This window comes from Pyrgilauda ruficollis, unplaced genomic scaffold (genome assembly GCF_017590135.1).
Source record: "Pyrgilauda ruficollis isolate IOZ18807 unplaced genomic scaffold, ASM1759013v1 scaffold375, whole genome shotgun sequence".
In the NCBI taxonomy this organism is placed as follows: Eukaryota; Metazoa; Chordata; class Aves; order Passeriformes; family Passeridae; genus Pyrgilauda; species Pyrgilauda ruficollis.
The window spans coordinates 55,858-62,443 of NW_024525212.1; the positions used below are offsets into that span (position 1 = coordinate 55,858).

The following is a 6,586-nucleotide window of genomic DNA, read 5'->3' on the forward strand; positions in this document are numbered from 1 at the left end:
TCACCATTCCCCCCCCCCCCCCCCCCCCCCCCCCCCCCCCCAACCCCTTAAAAAAAAAAAAAAAAAAAAAAAAAAAAAAAAAAAAAAAATTCAATATAACCATATAACTTTTTTTGTTGTATCTTTACATACCCCAATTTTTGAAAAAGAAAATTTAGAAAAATAACCTGCTTCTGCTCCACCATAAGAAGCAAAAAGTAAAGCCAATGTCTTCACAGATGATTTCTGGTACAGCCCAATGACAGTTTCATTCAGAGGGTCCTTGTTCTTCTCCAGCCACCCAGTGATGTTGTAGTCCACTGTGCCAGCATAGTGCACCAGGGAGAAGTGGGCCTCAACCTTGCCTTTGCCAGGCTTGGGTTTCTGGAAGTTGTTGGACTTGCCCAGGTGCTGGTCATAGAGCTTGTTCTTGAAAGAGGTGTCAGTTGCCTTGGGGAACATGCACTCCTCTTCCAGGATGGAGAAAATGCCCATGGGCTGGAAGATAGTTCAATAAACAAGAGAGAATGCCTGTAGAATATATGATTATGGCTTGTCTCAAAGGGAATGTAGTAAAAGGCAGGAAGCTGAAAAACAAACTTTGCCGTGTAGAAAATTTATTTCTAAAAAGTGAGTTTAAAAGATTCACCGTCTTGATTTACACTTTGGCATCATGATTTGGAATGTTTTTTTATGCCAAAGACCATGTTAAAGTTCATGAGGAGAAAGAATGTATTTTAAAGTGTTTTTCACAAATGTGTCCATGCCATATTTAGTTGTGTTTTTGAATTTTCAATCAGTGCCCTAAATTATAAGGAACTACAAGAAATCTCTGTTTCTTCCTCTCAGAGGTAAGGCACTGTACTTGCTTTGCTGTGAACCATACAGAAGCATTACAGATAACTGTACAATTAACCATACAGTTATCTATTTCAAGATAGCTTTATTCCAGAACCCTAAGAAAATGTTCTCATTTTGCTTTAGGAACTGCCCTGTGATTTGAAGGTAATATCCTTTAGCCAAGCAAATGGAGATAGCTTCCATGTAGAGAATGTGTGAGAATTCCTTCTATAGTTTTTGGTGGGGTTTGTAATATCTATAATGCATAATTAGCCACAGTACAGGTCAAGACGTATTTCTGCAATTAAAACCAAGTACAAGAATCCAACCATTGGAAATTTAAAACAATGGGTTCTTGAAAATGGAAGACATCTTGAATTAAAAACATACCTTCTCAATGAGCTCAATGCAGGCAGCCAGGTCCATCCCAAAATCAATGAATGTCCATTCAATCCCCTCCTTCTTGTACTCCTCCTGCTCCAGCACGAACATGTGGTGGTTGAAGAACTGTTGCAGTTTCTCATTGGTGAAGTTGATGCACAGCTGCTCCAGGCTGTTGAACTGCTCAGTGAAAAAAACCACAACAACAAGCCCTCATCAATATGCCCAGTTCTTCATCATTCTCTTCCACCCTTTATAAATCTCCCCAGTTACAAAACAGCTGTATTATCAGGACAACACCATAACAGAAGAACCTATATGCAGCTCCAGAAAGAAATAGCTACATAATGAAAATGAGGGATTCTTTTCAGAGCAGATTTTTTAAGTGAATCTCCTAAGATTAATCAAATACTTTGGCATTTTTTTATTCAGCAAATAAGGTGAGTGCATGCTCTTGTCTCCAACTTGAAAACCCTTGATATCTCTGATTAAACACCTAACTATTCATTTCTTGGTTCTTTAAACATTTTGAGCATCTTTAACTCATTATATATTTGCCAATACATCTCCTAGCTCTGCTCCAGAAGCTTTTTTATAAATGTATTGGAATTATTTTGGGTTATTTAATCCTTAACATGAAACTCAAACCATTGTAATATTGCAACATATAAAATTCTATTTTCTGCTTCTGCACAAACAACAAGACTCTGTGCTTGTACTGATGGAGCTTTTAAGGATTTTGTTTTCTGTTAGAGAAAAAATGACTGGGGTTTTTTCTGCATAAAATTGCAAATGACTAGCATGTTAAACTTTCAGAGGAATATTACTTGCAAGTCCTCTCATATAACAATCCTTCCCCTCATGAGCAGCTGTTAACCCTGGAATCCTTACATCAAAGATCTCAAAGCCAGCAATGTCCAGCACACCAATGAAGTACTGCCTGGGCTGCTTCGTGTCCAGCTGTTCGTTGATGCGAACAACCATCCACAGGAACATCTTCTCATAGACAGCCTTTGCCAGGGCACCCACTGAATTGTACACCTAAACCAAAGGAGAATGGAGCAGAAGAAATACAATATCCAGAGCAAAGAGTAAGTGATTCAAGTCAGAGGTTCCCAGTCAGCATCTGGTTGTTGTTACCTGCTGCACAGTTTGGCCCTTGGTGACGTATTCATTCCCCACCTTGACTCGGGGGTAGCAGAGGGCCTTGAGCAGGTCTGCTGAGTTCAGACCCATCAGGTAGGCAGCCTTGTCAGCAACTAAGTACAAGGAAAAGGAGATAGAAAAATTAGGGCTACCAAACATGCAGCACTTTGAGTGATAAACCCTTCCCAAAACAGCTGCAATATTTAACGTTCTTGTGATCGAATTTTTCTTACTAGCTCTCAGGGGAACCTTGACATTATTATTCAATTGATATCATCTTTGCATTGAATATTTTACAGAGCAGTACATCTAAAGGGTATTTGTGTCTTTAAAAATCTTCACAGAAACATGTAGAAACAATGTATTTATTAAAATTATTCCTGGAATTCATGAGTAGTTTTGCCATAAAAAGTGATTAATGAAGTGGAAGTTCTATAACTGAATATAATGCCTTTATTTTCTTTAACTATCAAGCAGAAACAAATTTTTAAAAAAAATCTTTTCTTTCTCAGTGGGTCTAAGCACACTGAGCAAGTTACACTAACTCAGAATTGTAGCTCAGGAGAGAGTTTTGGACATATATGCAGTTGGTAGTGCAGATAATAATGAGCAGTAATTGAAGAACAAATGCACTTTGGATGGGAGTTTCATACCTATGTACCATCTCACCTAAACACATTTCTACTCCATCTTCCAAATACTGATTTATTATTGCCACTTCTATTTCTAACAAGTCAGCCAAAGATTTTCTGATACCTTCAGTGCCATCAGGCTCTGCCTGCTCCTCTCGTTGCTTCTGCTTGAACTTCAGGTTCCCATAGTGCATGACAGCCCCTGTCAGCTTGTAGATGGCTGTTTTCTCATCGGCACTGAAGCCCAGGATGTCAATGGCACTCTGAAATAGGACCAGTAAAATAAAAAGCTTTGCCTGGGAGATGCCAATAGTTACAATACTCTGAATTGCTGCTTACATCTGTAGCCATGAGCTCCTCCTGGTCGTTAATGCTGGCGACAGTGATCTCGCCTTGACTGACAAATTGGTAGTCATAGGGGTTGGTGGTAATGAGGAGCATGTCTGAAAATAAGATGGGTCATGTAGGCCTAGTTTAGTCAAGCAAGTAATAGTGTGAGCAGATATTCAGCAATCTTCCTCCAAGTTAGTAATTCTTCCTACCGATTAGCTCTGGCTTCTTGTTGGACATGATCTGATAAAAGATGTGGTAGCTCCTTTCCGCCTTGAGCTGGAAAGTGACTCTGGACTTCTCCAGCAGATCTGGAAGGAAAATTTAGTTAGAAACAAGAAGAAACAGCAAAAGGGGAAAAAAAAAAGAGAGAAGATGGGAAGAAAACAGGGAAGGCAGTATAGATGGTGGGGTGAAAATATGTTGTATGGATAGAGGGGGGAATGGATGAATTGTGAACTGCAGTGAAGTGTCTTACATGTTTCAATATCTGCAGAAGCCAGTTTTCCTGTGGCACCGAAATGGATTCTGATGAATTTGCCCTTTAAAGGAATGAGTGTTTTAAGATTTACGACATAGAAGGTATATATTAACTGAAGAAGTTGGCATAAGTTTTCTACTTAGAGACATTTTCTTAAAATCTCTGTATGTTCACCACTAACATAAAGTTATTTTTTTCATTCTTGATCATGAAAATAATCAGCAGTGGCAAAACTGTATTTTAAGTATGCTGAGTGTACAAATGAGAAAGAATGTGTGAAATTCATTCAACAAATTAGACTAACTATATCCTCCACACAGAGAGCAGTTTCCTTAATGATTAAGAAATATCAATTTAAATAGCTGAGCTGCTAAAAACTGAATTGTGATCTAATGACCAACTTTACTTCTGATTAATAAAATCTGAAATATAGCAAATATATTATTCAATTATTCTATTAGAAAATTTCTTTCTTTCTTTCTTTCTTTCTTTCTTTCTTTCTTTCTTTCTTTCTTTCTTTCTTTCTTTCTTTCTTTCTTTTTCTTTCTTTCTTTCTTTCATCACTCCTTGCCTCATTCCTTATTTTCCTGCAATTCTGTCTCTTAGAAAATTAATAGAAATGTAAGTAAAAATAAACAGAGCTATTTTTTAACATTACAATATGTTCCAGGAGAAACACCACATGAGATGGTGTTTTTATTTGCATTTTAATGTTAAACAGAATTATTTTTTTGTGTTGTGAAATCTGGAGAATGATCTTTAGGATAAGTGGCAAAGCCATGGTAAGAAAATTCAGTTTTACTCTTGGAAATATGATGGCTGAACAACAGAAAAGAATGACTGGCATAAATTTCTCTTTACTATGTTGCAAGAATTATTTTGTTAAGCAACTCACAAAGCGTGAGGAGTTGTCATTCCTCACAGTCTTGGCGTTTCCAAAGGCCTCCAGCAATGGGTTGGCGCTGATGATTTGATCCTCAAGTGTTCCCTGCAGGGTGATAATTATTGCTTGTTTCCTTTCCAAAAATCATGTCAGGAACAAAGGAAAGCATTGATCCCAATATGTATCTACCACTTTACCTGCATTTTGCCTGATGTCTGTTCTTCCTTCTTCTTCTCTCCACTGGCTGCAATTGTTGCAAAGTACTGGATGACACGCTTGGTGTTCACAGTCTTCCCGGCCCCGGATTCTCCGCTGCCAAAGGCAAGAGAGAAGCAGAGGGTGCGTGGTCAGGCAGGAGGTGCCCTGGCACCGGGCAGCCCCGCAGGGACCCGCGCAGGGGGTGTACGTACGTGATCAGGATGGACTGGTTCTCCCGATCTGTCAACAAGGCAGAAACACAGTACTTAAAACTCAATGAACAACAGAGAAAGAAACATACATAAGTTTAATGTTTTGCCTGATGTCAGCTTTACTTAAACAAGAAAACCGCCAAAGTACATCACTGAGTACAAAGGTGCCTTTCAGCTGAAACAGCAGAAACACTATGAAGATAGTAAACGCCAAGAGATGTGTGTGTCACGTCCAAGAAAGCTTTCAAAAACCCTCCTCACTTTGCTAAGACAGGGTATCCCTTCAGAGAATTTATTGTTCCAATGCCCCTGAGGCCAGCGTCCGAAGACATGGCTGCACTTTATGGAGGGGCTTGCCAGCAGACAACACTGTGGAAGAGCAGATATGTTACTCAAATTTGCCAGAAAGTAAGCACTTGTTAGAAGGAAAGAGAAGTTGTGGAAAAAAAGAAACTATATTAATACTGCTGGTAGCCTTTTGGAAGGAATTTTTGCAGTGGTGCAATTCAATATTTAGGGTAAACGTCAAAATTATATTTTGGGAGATTATTTGGCCTTTACTGAAATCACATTTAAACAATCTTTAAGTACTTAGAATTCAACTATTTAGGCATTGTACTATGGAATTAAGAACCTCAAAATCCTTTCAACTGCTTAAGCACTCTTAAAATTAATATAGAATTATTTTAATGCTCTTTTCTCACAATTGATAGTTTTTCACAAAGATAATAATGCTCGTACTCCACTGTCTGAACTGAAAACTCCAACTTCTTAATGGCTGAGTTTCAGTGTTTAGAAATTTTTTATAATTGTATTAATAATACAATTTTCTCTAATTTTATTAACTGCTTGAATCCAGGCATAAATTGCAACCTGACTGTTAAAAGAAGATTAATGCTGTTCAAACCACACTGAGATAGCTTCTTGTTTTTTAAAAATTAGTTAAATTTTAGAGAAAAACAAATTTCAAAGATTTAAAGCTCTAATGAAGTATTTAAAAATAAGGAATTTTAAAGCCTGAATTAATTTATCTGAAATATATTTTTCTTTCCCCCGCCCCAGGGGAAAAAAAAAACACCAAAAAGCAAACACTGGGCAGCTTAGGAAAACATTTAAATATCTCTTTCTGTATAGAGTTAGGTACCTGATATTTACATATCATTTAATCTTGTATTTATTTGTACTAAAATGAGAAAACATAACATGGCAATTCTTTGTTTGTCTCTGGAACAGCTAGTGGCTTCCAGAGGAGGGGGGCTGAGTCTTCCATTTCTTGTGAGGTAAAGAACAAGCAGAGCAGGGAACAAAGGGCAGCATTGCCTTTTAGAGAGGTAACAATCAGAGCTTAGTTTCTTATATTACAGCTCTTACTGCTTTAGTGATTCCATGACAAATTTCAGACAAAATATCATATTGCATATTCTGAGACAAAATGCTGAATTTCAGGTACATCAGTAATGATGGGAAGGCAGTACACCCCTCTCCCTATTAGGTGAGTTAAGCA

At 37.8% G+C, this 6,586-nt stretch overlaps 1 pseudogene across 1 annotated transcript in view; it reads right to left on the reverse strand.

Annotated features, from left to right (window-relative positions):
• Positions 1-4,890, reverse strand: part of LOC121358140 — a 14,674-nt pseudogene extending 9,784 nt beyond the window's left edge. Inside the window, exons 1-10 of the transcript XR_005955837.1 lie at positions 4,870-4,890; positions 4,685-4,777; positions 3,787-3,850; positions 3,521-3,619; positions 3,318-3,421; positions 3,103-3,241; positions 2,341-2,459; positions 2,092-2,241; positions 1,210-1,380; positions 168-477 (exon numbers count right to left, since the gene is read on the reverse strand). The product of XR_005955837.1 is annotated as a myosin heavy chain, skeletal muscle, adult-like (transcript). The remainder of the gene's footprint in view (positions 1-167; positions 478-1,209; positions 1,381-2,091; positions 2,242-2,340; positions 2,460-3,102; positions 3,242-3,317; positions 3,422-3,520; positions 3,620-3,786; positions 3,851-4,684; positions 4,778-4,869) is intronic.
• Between the last annotated feature and the right edge of the window lie 1,696 nt (positions 4,891-6,586).